Here is a 22,917-nt window from a genome sequence, read left to right as displayed (position 1 = left end):
TACCAATTGTGGTTCTACTTGAATTGACTTATTAGCAAACTTATACATGTAATCTAAGCATAGATGTTTCATGTGTTGGCTCTCCAATGATTGGGAATCATTCATGTTTTTTTTTTGACATATGGAATAATTCGGAATAGCATTTTATATAATACGTAAACTATTGTTGAAATCATACCACAAAAATAGTCTCAATTGTTGTGAAATGTTCCAAAGGTACCGTCCTGAAATGAATTACCCTTTATATGTGGACTAACAAATTATTTGGGGTCTTCCATGTATTGATTTACCATATCTAAGTTTACTTCCTAGCAAGGTTCTATGTGCGAAAACACTGCTTCTGCACTGCTTTTAGTTTGTTTTTCGTATATGTGACCTTGAACTTAAGACATCATATTTGATAGGATCTTTCTCATTAAATAACATATATCCAAATTTAGGTGAGGCCTTGGTGGCGTTGTTGTCGGAGTAGTTAAAACTACTGTATCACTAGCCTTTCAACGCAGAGGTTGTAAGTTCGAACCCTGCATGTGGCAAGTGCACTTGACTCATCTTAATGGACTATAATTGTCAGTTTTCCTGTCGAAGGTTGTGGTTCTCTAACGTACTACCACTAGCCAATGAATCCAAATACAGATTAAATTGCAGCATAATTCCTTGAAGTTCCCCAAAAAACCTTTCACTTCCATTTTTGATCTGCGGCTTTCGACATTTTAACCTCAAACTAGATCAACATACCCTTAATTAATATTCAGACTCCAGCCAACCAGTCTATAAAATAAGATGTGGTATGATTGCTGATGAGACAACTAGTCTATAGGTGCTCCAAAGTTCAAATGAGGCTAATTATAAGCAGCTAAATGTTGCTGTACAGCCTTCAACAATGAGCAAAATCAATACTGTATACCAGGAAGTTTTCTATATAATCCCTAGGACAAAACAAGAGGAGATGATTCAAACAAGAACAAGAAATGATTGTAACAGGATGCTGTTACGAAGTCTCCCAAACGAAGCTCCCATAATTCGTAATTCCCATGGTCGCCTGAAATTGGGCAAAGTCCAATGAAAATTGGTTTGGTCCAGTAAAGTTATATGCATTAGTGATGCCTGGGGACTAACCCTGTATATCATTCAAATCATCTTGGCATGACAAACCAGAATATATATGGTTTAGGGGTGGGGATCTCGACCATTTACAAGATATTAGAACTTTCTCAAATGGCAGGGGGTCGGGATGACCCCTGGGGACTAACCCTGTATATCATTCAAACCATCTTAGCATGACAAACCAGAATATATATGGTTTAGGGGTGGGGATCTTGACCACTTACAAGATATTAGAACTTTCTTAAATAGCATGGGGTGGGGGTAACCCCTGGGGACTAACCCTGTATAACATTTGATGTGCTTTATCAATTATCATGACAAACCAGAATATATATGATTTAGGGGTGGGGATTTTGACCACTTACAAGATATTAGAACTTTCTTAAATGGCAGGGGGTGGGGGTGACCCCTGGAGACTAACCCTGTATTTCATTTGATGTGCTTTATCATGACAAACCAGAATATTTATGGTTTAGGGGTGGGGATCTCGACCATTTACAAGATATTAGAACTTTCTCAAATGGCAGGGGGTCGGGATGACCCCTGGGGACTAACCCTGTATATCATTCAAACCATCTTAGCATGACAAACCAGAATATATATGGTTTAGGGGTGGGGATCTTGACCACTTACAAGATATTAGAACTTTCTTAAATGGCATGGGGTGGGGGTGACCCCTGGGGACTAATCCTGTATTACATTTGATGTGCTTTATCATGACAAACCAGAATATATATGATTTAGGGGTTGGGATCTTGACCACTTACAAGATATTAGAACTTTCTTAAATGGAAGGGGGTCGGGATGACCCCTGGGAACTAACCCTGTATATCATTCAAACCATCTTCGCATGACAAACCAGAATATATATGGTTTAGGGGTGGGGATCTTGATCACTTACAAGATATTAGAACTTTCTCAAATGGCAGGGGGTCGGGATGACCCCTGGGGACTAACCCTGTATATCATTCAAACCATCTTAGCATGACAAACCAGAATATATATGGTTTAGGGGTGGGGATCTTGACCACTTACAAGATATTAGAACTTTTTAAAATGGCATGGGTTGGGGGTGACCCCTGGAGACTAACCCTGTATTACATTTGATGTGCTTTATCATGACAAACCAGAATATATATGGTTTAGGGGTGGGGATCTCGACCATTTACAAGATATTAGAACTTTCTCAAATGGCAGGGGGTCGGGATGACCCCTGGGGACCAACCCTGTATATCATTCAAACCATCTTAGCATGACAAACCAAAATATATATGGTTTAGGGGTGGGGATCTTGACCACTTACAAGATATTAGAACTTTTTTAAATGGCAGGGGGTGGGGGTGACCCCTGGGGACTAACCCTGTATTTCATTTAATGGGCTTTATCATTTAGAACATTTTCAATTAAAAAGATTGTGTCTATCACAAACGGTTTTCAATTAATAATCATTTGAAAATTTTTAAAAATAAAATCCCATAGGGTTCTATAGTAAAACCCTCTTTTCTTTTTGCCCCTCAAAGTACCCCTTTATAAACCCCATTGCACAAACAAAACCCTGATTGCACCACTAGACATGTTAGTCTAACATATTGTGAAACCCTAAGTTAATCTGACAAACGCTTTTGGAGAATGGGTGTGGACAAGTTTAAATTTAAAAGCGGCGGAAGAAGAAGAAGAAGAAGAAGAAGAAGAAGAAGAACTGAGCAAAAACAATAAGTCTTCCCAAACTTCGTTTGGGAGACTTAATTAACAGACTAATTTGTAACCAAATAATTTATGAAAAACAAATATGACAGACAAGTACTTCTTCTAAATGGATTGTGTCCTTGGCATTGAAGCTGCAAATACCAGTTTTTATGTCTGACCTAGCCTCAAGGACATAGTCGGTCATCAAAATTGACGAATTATGCTAGGGTCAAGATATTTGTAACAAACTCATACCTTTGAAGAGGAACTAAATAAGGACCTTTCAATTTTTCAACAAACAGAAACATTTCTATGTAATTGTTCTTTAATAAAAAGAGAGACAAACATATGGTAACATAGAAAAACATGCACCCTGCATTAAAAAACCCTATAGGGAAAAAGCATGGGTGTGTAATTGTAACAGATATTTCAAGAGTACAATTGTCATGAACAAACAGGGTTGTTAGTGGAAGAACTATATATTACATTGAGACTACCACATGTAAAATTGTCATGAACAAACAGGGTTATTATCAACAGTGTGAAAGTTCAATTAAATCAATTTCATGGACAGGGTTTTTCATTTTGTTAGATAAATCTTTGTAAAACAGGCAAAATTTTGTAGCATATAAAATGCAGATATATCTATAGAGGTAAATTTCTATTTTGTATTCGACAGAGCTGATGAAATACTAAACATTTTGAGTTTAATAAAACTTGATCAAAAACACCTTCAAATATTGGAGATTAATCTTGTTACACAGAAATTAGTATCTTAATAATTCTGTGACACTTAATTAAAATCGATCAATCAATCATTAATCCCAATAAGAAACCTTAACCTATAACTACTTATTAAAAGGGTGGGGGTGGGGTGGGGTGGGCGATGAAAGGAGGGGTGAATCAAACTTAAAATAAGGGTGTTGACCAAGCTGTCACCATTATTCTGTAGTCATTATATTTGGGACACGAAATTGGGCTTGGGGCAAATAATATCAGATGCATGTTTGTAGATGATGACTTGTAAATAAAATTTGAAATCCCCATGCCAAACCAAACCCCTTAATGCATTATCTAGACCTCTGTTTACAAGCTTTTTTTTTTATAGAGCTCTAAAGAATACTTTCATCTTACTTTATATACATCTGATATAACTTATCTAACTTACATTGATACATAAAAAAATGATAACTTATATATTCTTAATTGTTGACCTTCCGTGCAGTGACAGAATTTACAAGTATGAAGAGAAAAGCAGGGGTAATCCCTCCCCTTACGCCTCAATCTCAGCCTGCTAGTCTCTCCATTCACCAATAAATGTTAGTCAAGAAGGCAACTAAAGCAATTCTGTAAAAAATAACAAAACATTTTATACACAAAAAATATCAGATGCATAAAAAAAAAAAAAAAATCATTGTAAATATACCGAAAATATTTAACCCACATTTCATACCACCCAGTTATTATCTAGAACTCTTACAATTCTTCTTTTTTTTTTTTCTTTTTCTTTTTTTTTTTCTTTTTTTTTTTTTTTACAGAGCTCCAAATAACAACTCTCTTCAAATCGTATACATCTGATATGAACAACATTTGTACAAAACCTTTACCAAAGGAACTAACCAGTATGAAAAGATAAGCAGGGGTATTCCCTCCCCTTATACCCATTTCTCAGCCTGCCAGTCTTCCCATTCATCACAACTGGTGTTCCTGATAATTTACAGAACACTATAAAAAAGAGTGTTGTACATCTAGATTGGACATAGTGTGATGATAACTATAAAGATAATATACACTTGCAGTGCATCCTTAATTTTGTACTATGCTGAATACTTGTAGTTAATCTTCATCTAATCAATCAAATGTAAATAAATACAATTTGAAATTCATAGAATAGCTTCTGTTTTCCCTGTTTGTCCTTCATTCACACAAAAAGAATTTAATAATTTTAATGAAATAATGCAAAACTCTGTCTCAAATAAATGTTTAAACATTTTCCATCCTCATTCTAATGATAATACTTCTTTATAAATAGTAATCATAAATGTATTCAAGATTGCATAATGAAACTGTACAAAATACCACAAATTATTTTTTTTACATTTTTTTTGTGATTCCTCACAGATTTATTCTAATGTAACCAAAACATCTTCGAAAAAAGAGATTTAAACCAATGGCAGCTGCCTGATTGTTTTCACTGGTCACACTAAAGTCCTCTACTTCAACTACTTCATGTATTAACTATGACCATTTAAGGGAGAACTGTAGGCCTCTGAAATTCTAATGTAATCGACATGTCTGGTTAAAAAGCATAAATGTTTACAACTGACTCTCTCCTATCCTTCCTCTCTCTCTCTCTCTCTCTATTGTTTTTTACAAGAATACTAATACACTTTATTGTTTGTCAATAATTGTTTCCAAGTTCATCCACATGGCAAAGTCTCTTCTTCTGTATCAGTTGATTTGTAATTTCTCAAGCTCAGTTAATCTACAAAGAAACAACAAAATGTCAATTAAAACATGGCAATTAAATTGACAAAATAACATATTTAATTCTTGATATGTCAGAAGTGATTCATACCATATATACATATAGGATTGATTGATTGATTGTTGCATGCTTAATGTCCAGTGATCAATATATCATGCATATTTTGAACATGCTTAAGGTGGTATGGTTGTCTTTTGCCATCTTGGATTGTAAAAAACAGAGAATCTAAGGTCCAGATTTTCAATCAAGTTAGCAAAATTAGATGCAGAAATGTAGATAACTTATGTGAATTTGCATTTCAAAGAACATTTTTATAAGATTATAACTCATAAATATTAATATTTTTACAAGATTATTTCTGCTTGAATTTTAATAATTTCAAATTGGCATTTTAAGTGAAGTAACTCTGAAATAGTGCATTTTCTGAAGGAATCTACTTGGAATTTTGCTATTTTGAATTTTAGACAGATAAAACGCACTGTGACCCTATCTTTTCTTTTGATATTCTCAAAGCATTTTCTAAAAGCCAACTTTTCGTATTCTATTTTACAATTCTATCATTTAGTTTAGATTCTAATCACATAATGATGTTTTTTCCTGTATAATCCATACACAATATGTCATTTTGTAACAACCTGTAGCTTGAACAAATGTGCTGTGACCATACGTTTTGATAATATTTTTTAACATATTTTAATATTTACTACGCTTTAGCAAAGTATGAACAAATTCTATCATTTTTAATTTAGACTCTCCCATACCACCTTAAAGGAAAGTTACCATGCCATTATAAATTTTGCATCACATTTATATATAAAGCATTAAACATAACATATAACTGAGAAACGAGAGTATTTAAACTTGCTAGTATCAATGTTTCTTATCAAAATTTCAAACTTTCAAATATTTTGGTCAAGACTGTGTGGCTCAGGGCTTTGCTCATTGTTGAAGGCTGTACGGTGACCTATAGTTGTTAATTTCTGTGTCATTTTGGTCTCTTGTGGAGAGTTGTCTCATTGGCAATCATACCACATCTTCTCTCTTTTTTTTATATTAACAGTATTATGGATAACTAGAGGCTCTAAAGAGCCTGTGTCGCTCACCTTGGTATATGTGCATATTAAACAAAGGACACAGATGGATTCTGACATGACAAAATTGTGTTTTGGTGATGGTGATGTGTTTGTAGATCTTACTTTACTGAACATTCTTGCTGCTTACAATTATCTCTATCTATAATGAACTTGGCCCAGTAGTTACAGTGGAAAATTATTTTGTAAAAAATTACAAAAAATTTACAAAATTTATGAAAATTGTAAAAAATTGACTATAAAGGGCAATAACTCCTTAAGGGGTCAATTGACAATTTTGGTCATGTTGACTTATTTGTAGATCTTACTTTGCTGTACATTATTGCTGTTTACAGTTTATCTATAATAATATTCAAGATAATAACCAAAAGCTGCAAAATTTTCTTAAAATTACCAATTCAGGGGCAGCAACCCAACAACGTGTTGCCTGATTGGTCTGAAAATTTCAGGGCAGATAGATCTTGACCTAATGAACAGTTTTGATCCTGTCAGATTTGCTCTAAATGCTTTGGTTTCAGAGATATGAGCCAAAAACTGCATTTTACCCTATGTACTATTTTTTAGCCATGTCGGCTATCTTGGTTCACGAGCGGAGTCATCGGACACATTTTTAAAACTAAATACCATAATGATGATTGTGGACAAGTTTGGTTAAATTTGTCTTAGTAGTTTCAGAGGAGAGGATTTTTGTAAAAGATTACAAAAATTTACGAAAAATGGTTAAAAATTGACTATAAAGGGCAATAACTCCTTAAGGGGTCAACTGACCATTTTGGTCAAGTTAACGTAATTGTAGATCTTACTTTGCTGAACATTATTGCTGTTTACAGTTTATCTCTATCTATAATAATATTCAAGATAATAACCAAAAACGGCAAAATTTCCTTAAAATTACCAATTTAGGGGCAGCAACCCAACAACGGATTGTCAGATTCATCTGAAAATTTCAGGGCAGATAGATCTTGACCTGATAAACAATTTTACCACGTCAGATTTGCTCTAAATGCTTTGGTTTCAGAGATATGAGCCAAAATCTACATTTTACCCCTATGTTCTATTTTTAGCCATGGCGGCCATCTTGGTTGGTTGGCCGGGTCACCGGACACATTTTTTAAAACTAGATACCCCAATGATGATTGTGGCCAAGTTTGGTTTAATTTGTCCAAGAAGTTTCAGAGGAGAAGATTTTTGTAAAAGTTAACGACGATGGACGACGAAGACAGACGACGGACACCAAGTGATGAGAAAAACTCACTTGGCCCTTTGGGCCAGGTGAGCTAAAAAAGGTATGATGATAATCAAGTTTCCATTGTATAATTGCAGGAGCAATATTTCATAACCATTTTGTTTTTACTATAAACTTACCTTGAAGTTGGTAATATAGTACTTCCAGGTCCTACTGTCCTAAGATCTTTAAATAGATCACATACAATTCTTATTTCCTGGATATCTGAAGAAGAAAAAATCATGTACAGTCATATCCTTAAGGATGTACTTAGGTGAGGTTTTGGAATTTGTGTTAAATGTTCGGACTCCTTGGCGTTTTTGATACGATACAAGGTAAAATATTTTGCCCCATAACACCCATTTATTTTTTCATATAAGACTTAATAGCTCATAAAAGGTCATTTAACAAAATTTAAGCAGATTCTTGATTTTTTTTCTTTTGATTTGAGACCCAAATTATACCAATGCAAATATAAGGTAAAAGTCTGAGCCAGCCTTTTCCTGCCATATTTTATATATCAAATATCTCAAAAAGGAGCTGCATGACCTATCAATATTTTTAGTTTATTTTGATCCTTAACTAATACTCTTTCAGCTTAAAGTATCAATTTTAAATGCTTGATTTATTAATTTTTACCTTATATCACCTAAGTACATCCTTAAAAATGCTTATATGGAATTTTAATTACAAGTCAAAGTAGGACAATTTTCCACTAAGTACTTTACTGGGCTGTGCAAACTTAAAGTACTGTTTCAGATTTTTATTTCTTTTAAGGTTATGCATGATTTTAATGTTACAAGTCAATTTTTGACTTGTAATGAGTAGTTTTTCACAACAGTCGCTACCAGTGGAGTCAAAGCTGCTTATCCTTTATTTTCTATTCAGAGCAAGTAAGTGTATATATCCTTCATTGTGGTGGGGTTTGTATTACAAAATCTATTTTCTAAATGAATTTTTTTTTATTGCTCCAATGCAAAAACTACCGGTGCAAAAAAATTTGGTTGTACACTTTATCAGAATATACTAATGAAGACCTTTGGCTTTATGCATTTATCTTGATAGCTTTTCTGAAAACACAGTGAATTAACACACCAAAAATAAAATAAGAGCTATAAGGTTAATTGCAACATGTAATCAGAGTAATGTTGCCATGTTTTTTTTTAGTATAATTACCTTGTCTTTTGTATGTAACAGCTTCAGACTCAGTTGTGATGTGCCTTTCTGTGAGATTTATCAGTTTATAGTCCACTAGTACTGTCCATCCACATGAATACTGGTCACATCAAAATAAATGTCAATAATTCACTTGCTGGTTCCAAGGCCGTTGTAAATAATTCACTTGCTGGTTTCAATTTTGAATTTTAAGTCTATTAACTTCAGTCAGTTCCATGTTTGAATATTTCATTGTCCACTATTCTAACTGGTCGCATATATCATCATACAATAAGTCCATTAAGTCAAGACATTAAAAAACTGGTTATTATTAGAATATTTCATTATCACTATAGTTGTTACCAATTTGATTCCACACATCTTCTATCCTTGTGCCATTACTGGTATTTTTTTTTTAAATAGGCAAAAAATTCAAAAGTGCCTATTTAAAGTAATTTTTTCAGAAAATTTAGCTTTTTCAATGTTTATTTAAAAAAGTTTAATTACCAAATAATTTTATTTAAAGAAAGGATAATTTAAATCATAATTTGATGAAAATGTTAACTATCAGCTGTAGGGGAGCTTACAAAGTATACAAAGTATACACAAAATTCACATGAAAGAAAGATAGTTCTTGCAGCCTTGTTGCTCAATCTCTGGTGGATAGTTCTCATTGGCATTCTTACTAAATCTCATTGGCATTCTAACCACATCTCATTGGAATTCTAACCACATCTCATTGGCATTATTACCACATCTCATTAGTATTCTTAGCGCATCTCATTAGCATTATTACCACATCTCATTAGCTTTATTACCACATCTCATTAGCTTTCTTAGAACATATCATTAGCTCTATTACCACATCTAATTTGCATTCTTAGAGCATCTCATTAGCTCCATTACCACATCTCATTTGCATTCTTAGCGCATCTCATAAGCTTTTTAACCACATCTCATTTGCATTCTTAGCACATCTCATCAGCTTTATAACCACATCTCATTAGCTTTATTACCACATCTCATTAGCATTATTACAACATATCTTTAGCTTTATAACCACATCTCATTAGCATTATTATCACATCTCATTAGCTTTACTACCACATCTCATTAGCTTTATTACCACATCTCATTAGCTTTCTTAGCACATATCATTAGCTCTATTACCACATCTCATTTGCATTCTTTGCGCATCTCATCAGCTTCATAACCAAATCTCATTAGCTTTATTACCACATCTCATTAGCATTATTACCACATATCTTTAGCTTTATAACCACATCTCATTTGCATTCTTAGCGCATCTCATTAGCTCTATTACCACATCTCATTTGCATTCTTAGCACATATCATCAGCTTTATAGCCACATCTCATTTGCATTCTTAGCGCATCTCATCGGCTTTATTACCACATCTCATTAGCTTTATTACCACATCTCATTAGCATTATTACAACATATCTTTAGCTTTATAACCACATCTCATTGGCATTTTTACCACATTTCATTTGCATTCTTAGCGCATCTCATTAGTTGTATTAACACATCTCATTGGCATTCTAAGCGCATCTCATTAGCTTAATAACCACATCTCATTAGCTTTATTACCACATCTCATTAGATTTATTACCACATCTCATTAGCATTATTACAACATATCTTTAGCTTTATATCATTGGCATTTTTACCACATTTCATTTGCATTCTTAGCGCATCTCATTAGTTGTATTAACACATCTCATTGGCATTCTAAGCACATCTCAATGGCATTCTAAGCACATCTCATCAGCTTTATAGCCACATCTCATTTGCATTCTTAGCGCATCTCATCGGCTTTATTACCACATCTCATTAGCTTTATTACCACATCTCATTAGCATTATTACAACATATCTTTAGCTTTATAACCACATCTCATTGGCATTTTTACCACATTTCATTTGCATTCTTAGCGCATCTCATTAGTTGTATTAACACATCTCATTGGCATTCTAAGCGCATCTCATTAGCTTAATAACCACATCTCATTAGCTTTATTACCACATCTCATTAGATTTATTACCACATCTCATTAGCATTATTACAACATATCTTTAGCTTTATCTCATTGGCATTTTTACCACATTTCATTTGCATTCTTAGCGCATCTCATTAGTTGTATTAACACATCTCATTGGCATTCTAAGCACATCTCAATGGCATTCTAAGCACATCTCATCAGCTTTATAGCCACATCTCATTTGCATTCTTAGCGCATCTCATCGGCTTTATTACCACATCTCATTAGCTTTATTACCACATCTCATTAGATTTATTACAACATATCTTTAGCTTTATAACCACATCTCATTGGCATTTTTACCACATTTCATTTGCATTTTTAGCGCATCTCATTAGTTGTATTAACACATCTCATTGGCATTCTAAGCGCATCTCATCAGCTTTATAACCACATCTCATTAGCTTTTATTACCACATCTCATTAGCATTATTACAACATATCTTTAGCTTTATCTCATTGGCATTTTTACCACATTTCATTTGCATTCTTAGCGCATCTCATTACTTGTATTAACACATCTCATTGGCATTCTAAGCGCATCTCATTAGCTTAATAACCACATCTCATTAGCTTTATTACCACATCTCATTAGATTTATTACCACATCTCATTAGCATTATTACAACATATCTTTAGCTTTATCTCATTGGCATTTTTACCACATTTCATTTGCATTCTTAGCGCATCTCATTAGTTGTATTAACACATCTCATTGGCATTTTTACCACATCTCATTTACATTCTTCATTGATCACTGGACCAATTATTCTATTTATTTAGAGAATAAACCTTTAACAGATTTTAAAATTGCTTTTCTGAAAATCTTGAATAAGATAAAAGAGGATCTGAGGTATATTTCAATGAGACAGCATGCCAACAACACACTTAACAATATAATTAAGATGGCAAAAATTATATTCTGTGATAATAGGTGTCTAAAAAATTATTAAATGTTGTGGCCAAATAATAAGTATCTTTGATGATTTTTTTTCTCGTACCACAAAAGCTTAAGATTATAAAGGTCACTGTTTTTACTTCATATTTTTTATCCAATAAAAGTGTTTTTGGCATGGAAAATTCTATTACAAAGTTAATTAAGTTTCATTTGGCCAAGAGGAGGCTAATTTTGTATTTACAAACTAACAAATCTGAAAGCTGCTTTAAGCATTTACATTATTTTGATGGGTTTAGTATTTTTTTACCATTGGAGAGTTATGTCCCTTATTATTAGAAAAGATTTATTTTTTTAATTATAAATTTCACAATGTACCACTTTACAAAACTGAAAAGATTTATTTTGGAAGATTCAAAATTTAAAATCTGATATTGTTTCCTTTAAATAAAAAGGGCTTCTGCAACAATTATCTTTAACGTTTGTGCTGAAACTAAATTGGAAATTTGGATATAATTACTTTTTAATCTAAAACATGATAAAGGATGTTTTTTGTTTATTCAGACATCTACACTTTTAATCAGCAATACCTCAAACCAGTACAAACATTTCAACAGAAACTTTGGACAACATTAAAAGACACTGAAGGTCGGTGTTTTTTCAGGTGCCATTTATATGGCTTCCGCCAATAAAAACTGGCAGCCTTGCCAGGAGTACTACAAGTGGGGTTGAAACAGTCACATCTTTCCAGAATAGATAAATAGCTTGTAGTTACTGAATTATGACAGGCTAGACTGGCTGTTGTTATACAAATTATTAAGGGAGTTTTCCAATGCAAACATTTATTATGCCTCATTTATGGGCATTATGTTTTCTGGTCTGTGCCTCCGTTCGTTCGTCCTGCTTCAGGTAAAATTTTTTAGATGAGGTAGTTTTTGATGAAGTCCAATCAACTTTGTACACGTTTCCTATGATATCATCTTTCTAATTTTAATGCCAAATTAGAGTTTTTTCCTCCATATTCAAAAGTCCACTGAACTTAAAAAATGATAGTGCGGATGGGGCATCCGTGTACTATGGACACAATCTTATATGTCTTTACCAAATAGGAAGGGAGAAAGGGTTCAGGGGCGGAACCAGCAATCTTTAAAAAAAGGGGGATCCAACCAAGGAGAAAGTGCGGGTTTTAAATATATGTCCCCATTCAAATGCATTATCATTAAAAAAAAGGGGGGAGTTCCAACCCCAACCCCTGGATCGGCCACTGGGGTCACAAAAATTTTACAGACTTGGAAATAATTTTGAAATGTAATAGACCCATTATTTTAAAACAGACTTTCAGACTGGATTTGCATACCAAAAATAAAAATTGGTTTGTATTCCTACTCATATTCATATTGTTAACAAGAAGTTCTCTTTCTAAAAGAAGATATTAAAAACCTATCCCTCTACAAGACTAGTACCTTAAACCCTTATCTGAAAACTCACTCCATCAGTCTCTATTCTCTCTCCCCTATCCCCTCCCCTCTCATTTCTCTCCCTCTCTTGTCTTCCATCCTTCCAACCTATTTAATTAAGTACCAATTGTTAGTAATGGTTAGTGTTGATACTTTAAGAATAAGATGTTTTTTATATTAAGATACAACCTGTAGAGGGATGGATAATTTTGCATGGAGACATACTTTTCAATTAAATATTTTTAAACCAAATATAAAAATTGGTGTTTTCTGTTACTACTAGGAATTGAACAACAGAATGAACAAATAAACAAAAATAAAATGAATATGAATATTTTAAAAAGAATACTTTTCACTACCAATTATAACCTCCTCAATGGTCCTATGCTTGCCTGATGTGTTGGAGGTAAAGGGCTCTATCCCATGTATGGACAAACCAAAGACTTTAAAAGGGGTATTTGCTGCTTCTCCCTTAAGCAAGTAGTATTTAAAAGTAAGAGCAAAGTCTAGTTGACTCTGAGTCAGAATAATGTATCCCGGAAGGGTTGGAGATCTTTCTCAGACTAACATCCTTTACTTTGGGAAATTCCCAAAATTATACTGATAAACCTTGCATTACAAAATTGGTATCTTAAATGTTCTGTTCTGAAAGTTCCTTTAAAAATCTGTAAAATGGTTTAGGAATAGCTGATACATATATGTTCTACGTCTGATTTTTAAGGGCAATTTGATCTAAAATTTGAAAATTTGAAAAATTATTTCACCATTTTTTAACTTTATCTTTAACATCAGACATGAATTATGGTTTTATTAAAATTTAAAGGGAATATATCATTATTCCTTTTCATTTATAAATTTCCATATTATTTTATCTTGAAAATTCCAAATGAAGGACAAAAGGTATTAACATTATTTATCTTTATTTAAAATGTATTAACTAATCTTTTGACGTTTTTTTGTTTGTGTTGTTGGTTGCTGTTCACTTACATATATCAAAACAATCCTCAGAAATAAAAATGTATACTCTTAATTATATTTAATTCCAGTTAAAAGAATGTATCCATTCCGTATCATGATATAATTAAATCCAAAATTCCAGTTAAAAGAATGTATCCATTCCGTATCATGATATAATTAAATCCTCCAAATTCCAGTTAAAAGAATGTATCCATTCCGTATCATGATATAATTAAATCCAAAATTCAAGTTAAAAGAATGTATCCATTCCGTATCATGATATAATTAAATCCAAAATTCAAGTTAAAAGAATGTATCCATTCCGTATCATGGTAAAACAAGTGAAACTGTGAGCTACTGCCCACTGAGGATACCCCCAACATATACTTCAGTACGCAGGAAGTTGTCGAGTTGCGAAACCAAAAACGCCTCACACAGTATAGCTGACTTTTATCAGCCCTGAAACCAAATTTCAGAAATCCTTGTATTGAAGTTCCTGATAAAAAGGTAATTTCAACCTTAGCTATCATGTGTAAATGATACAAGTGTTTGGTTAACAGGAAGTTGTTGAGTGATGAATCTGAAAATGCATCGCACAGTTTAGCTGCATTTTATCAACACTGAACCAAATTTCAGAAATCCTTGTATTGTTGATGCTGACAGACTGAATGATGGACAGACAGACATAGGTAAAACAGTATACCCCCACTTTTTTAAAGGGTTTATTTTAATCCCCCAAATTCCAATTAAAAGAATGTATCCATTCTGTATCATGATATTATTAAATCCCCCAAATTCCAGTTAAAAGAATGTATCCATTCCGTATCATGATATAATTAAATCCCAAATTCAAGTTAAAAGAATGTATCCATTCCATATCATGATATAATTAAATCCCAAATTCAAGATAAAATAATGGACCCATTTCTGCATCACAATATAATTAAACCCCAAGCATTTTTTTTCTTTTTTTTTCTATTTTTCTTAAAACCATTAAAAACCATCACCCATGCATATTTTTTTTTTTTTTTTTTTCTATTTTTCTTAAAATCATTAAAAACCATCAACCATGCATATTTTTTTTTTTTTTACTATTTTTCTTAAAATCATTAAAAACCATCACCCATGCATATTTTTTTTTTTTTTTTTTTCTATTTTTCTTAAAATCATTAAAAACCATCACCCATGCATTTTTTTGTTTTTTTCTATTTTTCTTAAAACTATATACACATTTGACACTATCCACATTTTTATAAATAATTTTTCTGTTTCCTTCTGAAAATCTTTAACAAAAATATTGAAAAACAGTTTTGAAATGGTCATTCCCCTTTTTACACAAAAATTTGACAACTTAAATATGTTACATTTACAATAAAATTTACAAATTATTTAAAAACAACAAAAGTGTGAAAAGAGATATAGGTACCAAACTCACTTTTCTGAAACATGTGTATCCATTTCTTTGAGTTCAAAGTTCATTGTAAAGCCAATTCTGTCATCAATACAAACTGAACAACTAAATTTGGATTCCAATGGATATCAGATACCAGTAAATTTGGAGCATGCAGTGCACCTATGGATTTGAATTTGATTTTTTGGTGTTTTAACGCCACTTTTAAGCACTACTTTGGCTATTTCATGGCGGCCAGTTTGTATTGGTGGAGGAAGCCAGAGTGGCTGGAGAAAACCACTGACCTTCAATAGGAAAACTGACAACCCTAAGTCAATTAAGATTGGAGTCATGTGCACCCGCACGAGCAGGGTTTGAATTCACAACCTCAGTGTTGACTGGCTAGTGATTACAGTAGTAACAACTTAGACCACTTGGCCACCGAGGCTCCCATGTTCCTATGGATGACTTATTTCTATTGGTAAGACACATGGGATGTTACTGTGGATACCTTTATTACTTTGGAGAGGAACATGTGATGTTCCTATGGATACCTTCATTACTTTGGAGAGGAACATGTGATATTCCTATGGATACCTTCATTACTTTGGAGAGGAACATGTGATGTTCCAATGGATACCTTTATTACTTTGGAGAGGAACATGTGATGTTCCTATGGATACCTTTATTACTTTGGAGAGGAACATGTGATGTTCCTATGGATACCTTCATTACTTTGGAGCGGAACATTACTTTGGAGCGGAACATGTGATGTTCCTATGGATACCTTCATTACTTTGGACAGGAACATGTGATGTTCCAATGGATACCTTTATTACTTTGGAGAGGAACATGTGATGTTCCTATGGATACCTTCATTACTTTGGAGAGGAACATGTGATGTTCCTATGGATACCTTCATTACTTTGGAGAGGAACATGTGATGTTCCTATGGATACCTTTATTACTTTGGAGAGGAACATGTGATGTTCCTATGGATACCTTCATTACTTTGGAGAGGAACATGTGATGTTCCTATGGACACCTTTATTACTTGTTCCAATGGATACCTTTATTACTTTGGAGAGGAACATGTGATGTTCCTATGGATACCTTCAATACTTTGGAGAGGAACATGTGATGTTCCTATGGATACCTTTATTACTTTAGAGAGGAACATGTGATGTTCCTATGGATACCTTCATTACTTTGGAGAGGAACATGTGATGTTCCTATGGATACCTTTATTACTTTGGAGAGGAACATGTGACGTTCCTATGGATACCTTCATTACTTTGGAGAGGAACATGTGATGTTCCAATGGATACCTTTATTACTTTGGAGAGGAAAATGTGATGTTCCAATGGATACCTTTATTACTTTGGAGAGGAACATGTGATGTTCCAATGGATACCTTCATTACTTTGGAGAGGAACATGTGATGTTCCAATGGATACCTTTATTACTTTGGAGAGGAACATGTGATGTTCCAATGGATACCTTTATTACTATGGAGAGGAACATGTACCGTAATGTTCCTATGGGTATATTAATTTCTGGTAAAAATGGGACATGTTCCCATGGATACTCTAAATTCAGGGAACATCTAATTTACCAAATTTAAAACTTTAAAAAGAAGTTTACAAAAGTACGGAGGATCTTTTTATCACTTTATTTTAATTCTGTATCTTTAGGTTTCCGTCCCCCTTTTTTCTGTTAAAATTTGTTCTATATTTTTTTTAAGAGGGGAGGCTATTTCAATTAATCTAAATTTTAAATATTTGGCTTCCATTCTCTGTTTCACTTTAAAATTTTATCTAAACGAAGGAGATGTGTGAAACATATATTTAATTTGAAGGAAAATTTAACAGTTATTATAAGTTAATATGAAGGATTTGGTTATTCTGGGTTTTTTATAATTAGTCCTTTGTCTATGATTAATTGAAAATGACTTTAGGGATTATGTTATTGAGAAAGCAACTAAACAACACAAAAAACCTGGACCCCAGAGGTCAATATAGTCTCCAACAAAAACAAGTTTCTATACTATAGGTCAAGTACTTAATTGTATGTTTTTGTGTTTTTTTTACAACACAAAATTGTTTAAATAGAGTGAGATTTTATTTACTCAATTTTAATGAAAGGAACTCAGAAACACGCATAAATGTTTAAACCAAAGGTTTCTAATTAAATGTTCAATTGATATTTTAAAGTTTAAAAGGTACACTTTGGTTCTTGTTTGACAACTTTAAGAAAGACCACTTTAATGGTTAATTTGAACACTGGAATATCTTTATTAAAAACTGAAAGTTTAAATGGGAATATTTTTTCATTATCATTTTTATCCAAAAGTACTGGGGTATTTATGCTCCACAAACTTCAAAGCAACAATAAAATCATCACAACAATGTGAATACAACATTAACACATAACTTACTTCATTCAATGGACAGCAACTCTTTCCCCATTCCCTCTTTTATCTCCCCCAGTTCACCAGGCCGTGGATGTAACCTTCTCCCTCTTTTATCTCCCCAAATACACCAGGCCGTGGATGTAACCTTCTCCCTCTTTTATCTCCCCAAATACACCAGGCCCTGGGTTTCCCCTCTCCTTTTATCTCCCCACTTCACCAGAGTCCCTGGGTTTCCCCTCCCTTTTCTTTAAGCCCTTAAATCCCAGGCCAAGGTATTTCCCTTATTCCTCCCTACCTGCCCAAAATCCAAGTCCCAGGTCAATTTTAAATAGATGTTGCTATATTGGGCTAGGGGTTAATTAAATAGAACAATGAAAGAAAACATCAGCAAGCCAGCATAAGCTTTACATGTTAATTTATATATGCAATGCTAATTATCCTATGCAGGTATGCAGGTTTATGCAGATTGTGCGGTGTTAGATACATTGTTATACTTGACTTGCCAGTGTAAACTTCGGATATACTTTATATTTTTGTAAAAAAAGAAATTTTAACCCAGCAAGTTATGTAATAATGTTGTACTCAGACACTATAATAATGCAATATCATTCACATCAAGTTGTTGAAAGCCCAAATCTTTTACTGAATTAAAAACTTTAAACTTATTTAATTGCAAGAAAAAAGAATTTTTAATTATTTTGCTTTATTATTATTTTTAATAGATATTTAGTTAATTTAGTCGACTTTTTTCTTTATAGATATTTAGTAAATTTAGTTGAATTTTTCTTTATATTTAGTAAATTTTGTGGACTTTTTTCTTTATAGATATTTAGTAAATTTTGTGGACTTTTTTCTTTATAGATATTTAGTAAATTTTGTGGACTTTTTTCTTTATATTTAGTAAATTTTGTGGACTTTTTTCTTTATAGATATTTAGTAAATTTTGTGGACTTTTTTCTTTATATTTAGTAAATTTTGTGGACTTTTTTCTTTAAAGATATTTAGTAAATTTTGTGGACTTTTTTCTTTATAGATATTTAGTAAATTTTGTGGACTTTTTTCTTTATAGATATTTAGTAAATTTTGTGGACTTTTTCTTTATAGATATTTAGTAAATTTTGTGGACTTTTTTCTTTATAGATATTTAGTAAAATTTAGTCGACTTTTTTCTTTATAGATATTTAGTAAATTTTGTGGACTTTTTTCTTTATAGATATTTAGTAAAATGTAGTCGACTTTTTTCTTTATAGATATTTAGTAAATTTTGTCGACTTTTTTCTTTAAAGATATTTAGTAAATTTTGTGGACTTTTTTCTTTATAGATATTTAGTAAAATTTAGTCGACTTTTTTCTTTAAAGATATTTAGTAAATTTTGTGGACTTTTTTCTTTATAGATATTTAGTAAATTTTGTGGACTTTTTTCTTTAAAGATATTTAGTAAATTTTGTGGACTTTTTTCTTTATAGATATTTAGTAAATTTTGTGGACTTTTTTCTTTATAGATATTTAGTAAATTTTGTCGACTTTTTTCTTTATAGATATTTAGTAAAATTTAGTCGACTTTTTTCTTTAAAGATATTTAGTAAATTTTGTGGACTTTTTTCTTTATAGATATTTAGTAAATTTTGTGGACTTTTTTCTTTAAAGATATTTAGTAAATTTTGTGGACTTTTTTCTTTATAGATATTTAGTAAATTTTGTGGACTTTTTTCTTTATAGATATTTAGTAAATTTTGTGGACTTTTTTCTTTATAGATATTTAGTAAATTTTGTGGACTTTTTTCTTTATAGATATTTAGTAAAATTTAGTCGACTTTTTTCTTTATAGATATTTAGTAAATTTTGTCGACTTTTTTCTTTATAGATATTTAGTAAATTTTGTCGACTAATTTTGAACTATAAACACTCAACATATTGTATAGATGCCTATCTTTGTTGGACTATGTTGACCTAAAGACGCCTTGTTTTTGTTGTTAAGTACCCCTCATTGATGTATACCAAATATATTCTTTAATTTATCGTGGTCAAGGTTAAAATGAACAAATGCGAAATTTTTGGGATGTTTAATAGGAAATTAGTGATATTTTCTTTTTTTGTTTTACTTCTGATCTGCTACTTTTTATAAATGCTCTCAATGAATTATAAAACAGAAGTGGTAATTTTATCCTTTCATCCAGAAGTGAAAATTTCTGAAAAAAATTCCTGTATTTAAACTATGAAATTTATGTAGGGGACTTTAATGTTCATTTTCTTTCTAAAGGGTGGTGACAATTTAATGTTTTAAATGAGTCAAAGGAAATAGTTTGTATTTTTCATCAAAATTTCAAAAGCTAAATGGAATGTTGCACTGTTATGCTGGATTTTTATGCCCCATACATGGACAGACATTATGTTTTCTGGTCTTACCCAGTCGTCTGTTTGTCAGTCCGTTCTTTTGTTTGTCTGTTCGTTCGTCTGTCACACTTCAGGTTAAAAGTTACTCTGGTATTAATCATGCAACTTTTAAATTTTAAATTTTAACAGGATGTGGCTATGTATTTACTAAACGGTGGCTAATCTTTGGCAAGCGTTTTACTGCCGGTCAGAAGAAGACCAAGGGATGACCATATTTTTATACCCCAGTCAACCCTTGGGGAAGGGAGCTATTTTTGTGAAAATAGGTACACATATATTTAAAGCTGTTTAGCAGGAATATGCTTCTTACATGTGCTTGTTGCTTTTAAGCATTGAATTAATCATATATGTGATCCTGCTAACAGATATAATCATTCTGTAGAAGTAAACATTGACCTTGACCTGACACTGCATGTCTTTGACCTTACAAATAACCATTCTTACAAATAGTTTGATCTTAAATCTAGTAGACCTCTACCCTTTAAAGGAGTAATGAACATTCTATTCTTGTCAATGTTGACCTGAACTTTTAACCTCTAACCTATGACCAAACTTTAAAAGAAAATGTTGACCTGAAATGATTGGATATCTATACTGATTGACCTTGACCTGACTGATAATTATGGTGATCCATTTTGACAGTTGTCCAGCCTGAAAGTTTAACATGTGTTGGATAAAAAGAACAGTGGTTACAAAAAGACAGACACACTCTTTATAAATTTCCAAGTTAAGTAAATTAAACATTAAAAACTTTCATTTAAATTAAAACAAAATATTTTCATAAAACTTTAATGATTAAATAGCCAAAATTATTAAAACACTCATTTTGAAGTTTTGAAGAAATTGTGTTACTTAGCAAAGAATGAAAATCTTTCAAAAATAAACTGAATGACCATAAATCAAAACAAAAATTTCAAGTTTCAAAAATTAGCTTTTCCAAACATTTTTTTTTAAACTAAAACAAAAATTTATACTTTTCCAAACTTTTTTTTTAAACTAAAGCAAAAGTTTATACTTTTCCAATTTTTTTTTTAAAGAAAATATACAAAATGTATATGTATTTATCAAAAATTAACCAAAAAATAAGACAGCTGAGACAGTTTGGTATGAAGTAACAAGGCAGCCTAGCACTCTAGCCACCTGTCTCCACCCAGCAAACCTCCCAGCTGCCTCAGGGACAGGAGCAACCTCAACCACTGGAGCAGGGATCACCTCCCAGTCCAAAGGAACACCTACATCATTACCTATAACAACATACGGTGTGACTGGAGTGGCTGGAACCTCAACCTCTTCAGGACCATACCAGACAGTCTCTTCAGCGTGGTTGGTTGTTGCATCCTCATCCACTACCTCCTCGAACACAACAGTCTCCTCCTCTGTTGGCAGGAAAGACACAGTCTCCTCCAGGAACCAGTCGGCTGGGTCCTCCACTGTTGTGTCCATACCACACAGCACAGAGGCCTCCACAGACAGCTCCATGACCTCTTCCTCCTCCAGAGTTGACTCCAGAACCGAGAGCTCCTCGCCAGCTAACTCCACCTCGACCATATCATCCTCGTCAATGATAACTTCAGCAGCAATTTGAATAGCTGCTTCAGGAACCATGACGGAGAATAATCGTGCACGAGGTACGACTGCTTCGAAATGTTCAGGTTGATCATTTCTTGGCAGCTCAGGAGAGGCAACTGGGACAAGAACTGGTTCAGGCTCCAACCCTAAAAGACGACGAGAGCATCGTGGTGCCTCTACTCGTGGAGCCACATAGCCGTATGGCATACCAACTCGTCGGAGACGCCTGTTCATCTGGTTGTCCACGTAGGTCCTCACACTGAAATATAATAAATTGAATATAATACATATTCTGCTTTCCCACTTTTTTTTAACATAACATTCACATGTCAAACTATACAAACTTTGATTATGAATTTAAATCATTGAGATACTGTAAATTCAGAAATTATTACATCAATTTATAATTGTGATTTTTAAAGAAAGTACTAAATTATTCATTTTAAAAAAATATTAACAATTTCTAAATTTACAGTAACAAAGAAAATAAATAGAAATAATTCACTGTTTCAGCTATTATAGCCAAATAAGAAGCAAGTTAAGAACAGGTTTTTTTTCAAGTTTATATGCATGTTTTCTTAAGTGTGGACATTTACAAAACAGGCAAAAACAAGAATGTGTCCATAATACACAAGTGCCCCAATCGCACTATCATTTTCAATATTCAGTGGACCTTGAAATTGGGGTAAAAACTCTAATTCAGCATTAAAATTAAAAAGATCATATCATAAGGAACATGTGTACAAAGTTTCTAGTTGATAGTACTTCAACTTCATCAAAAACTACCTTGACCAAAAACTTGAACCTGAAGCGGGACAGACAGAGGAACGGATGAACAGATCAGAAAAAATAAATGGGGCATAAAAATAAGTTGAGAAATCGTCCGGGTTTCCACAACATTAATACAATTGAAAACAGAGCTTAGGGTTCAACATACTTAATATCAAAGTCAGAAAGGTCAATTTGATGTTTAAAGTTCTCTACTGTCAACATACGAGTTGTATTGTCTCCTATCTAATATTGACAAG

General features: G+C 32.6%; 2 long non-coding RNA genes across 9 annotated transcripts; both read right to left on the bottom strand.

Annotated features, from left to right (window-relative positions):
* Positions 1-4,138: 4,138 nt before the first annotated feature.
* On the bottom strand, positions 4,139-11,311 carry LOC127714162 (uncharacterized). The gene is made up of 3 exons (XR_007987587.1): positions 8,774-11,311; positions 7,738-7,822; positions 4,139-5,278 (listed from the first exon to the last, which is right to left on the bottom strand). It is a non-coding gene; the product is annotated as an uncharacterized LOC127714162 (long non-coding RNA).
* A 16-nt stretch (positions 11,312-11,327) lies between these two features.
* Positions 11,328-22,142, bottom strand: LOC127714160 (uncharacterized). Of its 8 annotated transcripts, none has more exons than XR_007987580.1 (3): positions 16,712-22,142; positions 16,583-16,625; positions 11,328-16,514 (listed from the first exon to the last, which is right to left on the bottom strand). It is a non-coding gene; the product is annotated as an uncharacterized LOC127714160 (long non-coding RNA). The 8 variants fall into 8 exon arrangements; XR_007987583.1 differs by lacking the exon at positions 16,583-16,625 and having other exon boundaries at positions 11,328-16,582; positions 16,669-16,754; positions 16,798-22,142; XR_007987579.1 differs by lacking the exon at positions 16,583-16,625 and having other exon boundaries at positions 11,328-16,582; positions 16,669-16,840; positions 16,884-22,142.
* Positions 22,143-22,917: the final 775 nt, after the last annotated feature.

This window comes from Mytilus californianus, unplaced genomic scaffold (assembly GCF_021869535.1).
Source record: "Mytilus californianus isolate M0D057914Y unplaced genomic scaffold, xbMytCali1.0.p SCAF_9, whole genome shotgun sequence".
NCBI lineage: Eukaryota > Metazoa > Mollusca > Bivalvia > Mytilida > Mytilidae > Mytilus > Mytilus californianus.
The sequence above is the reverse complement of the archived record's forward strand: the minus strand, read 5'-3'. Positions and strand labels throughout refer to the sequence as shown.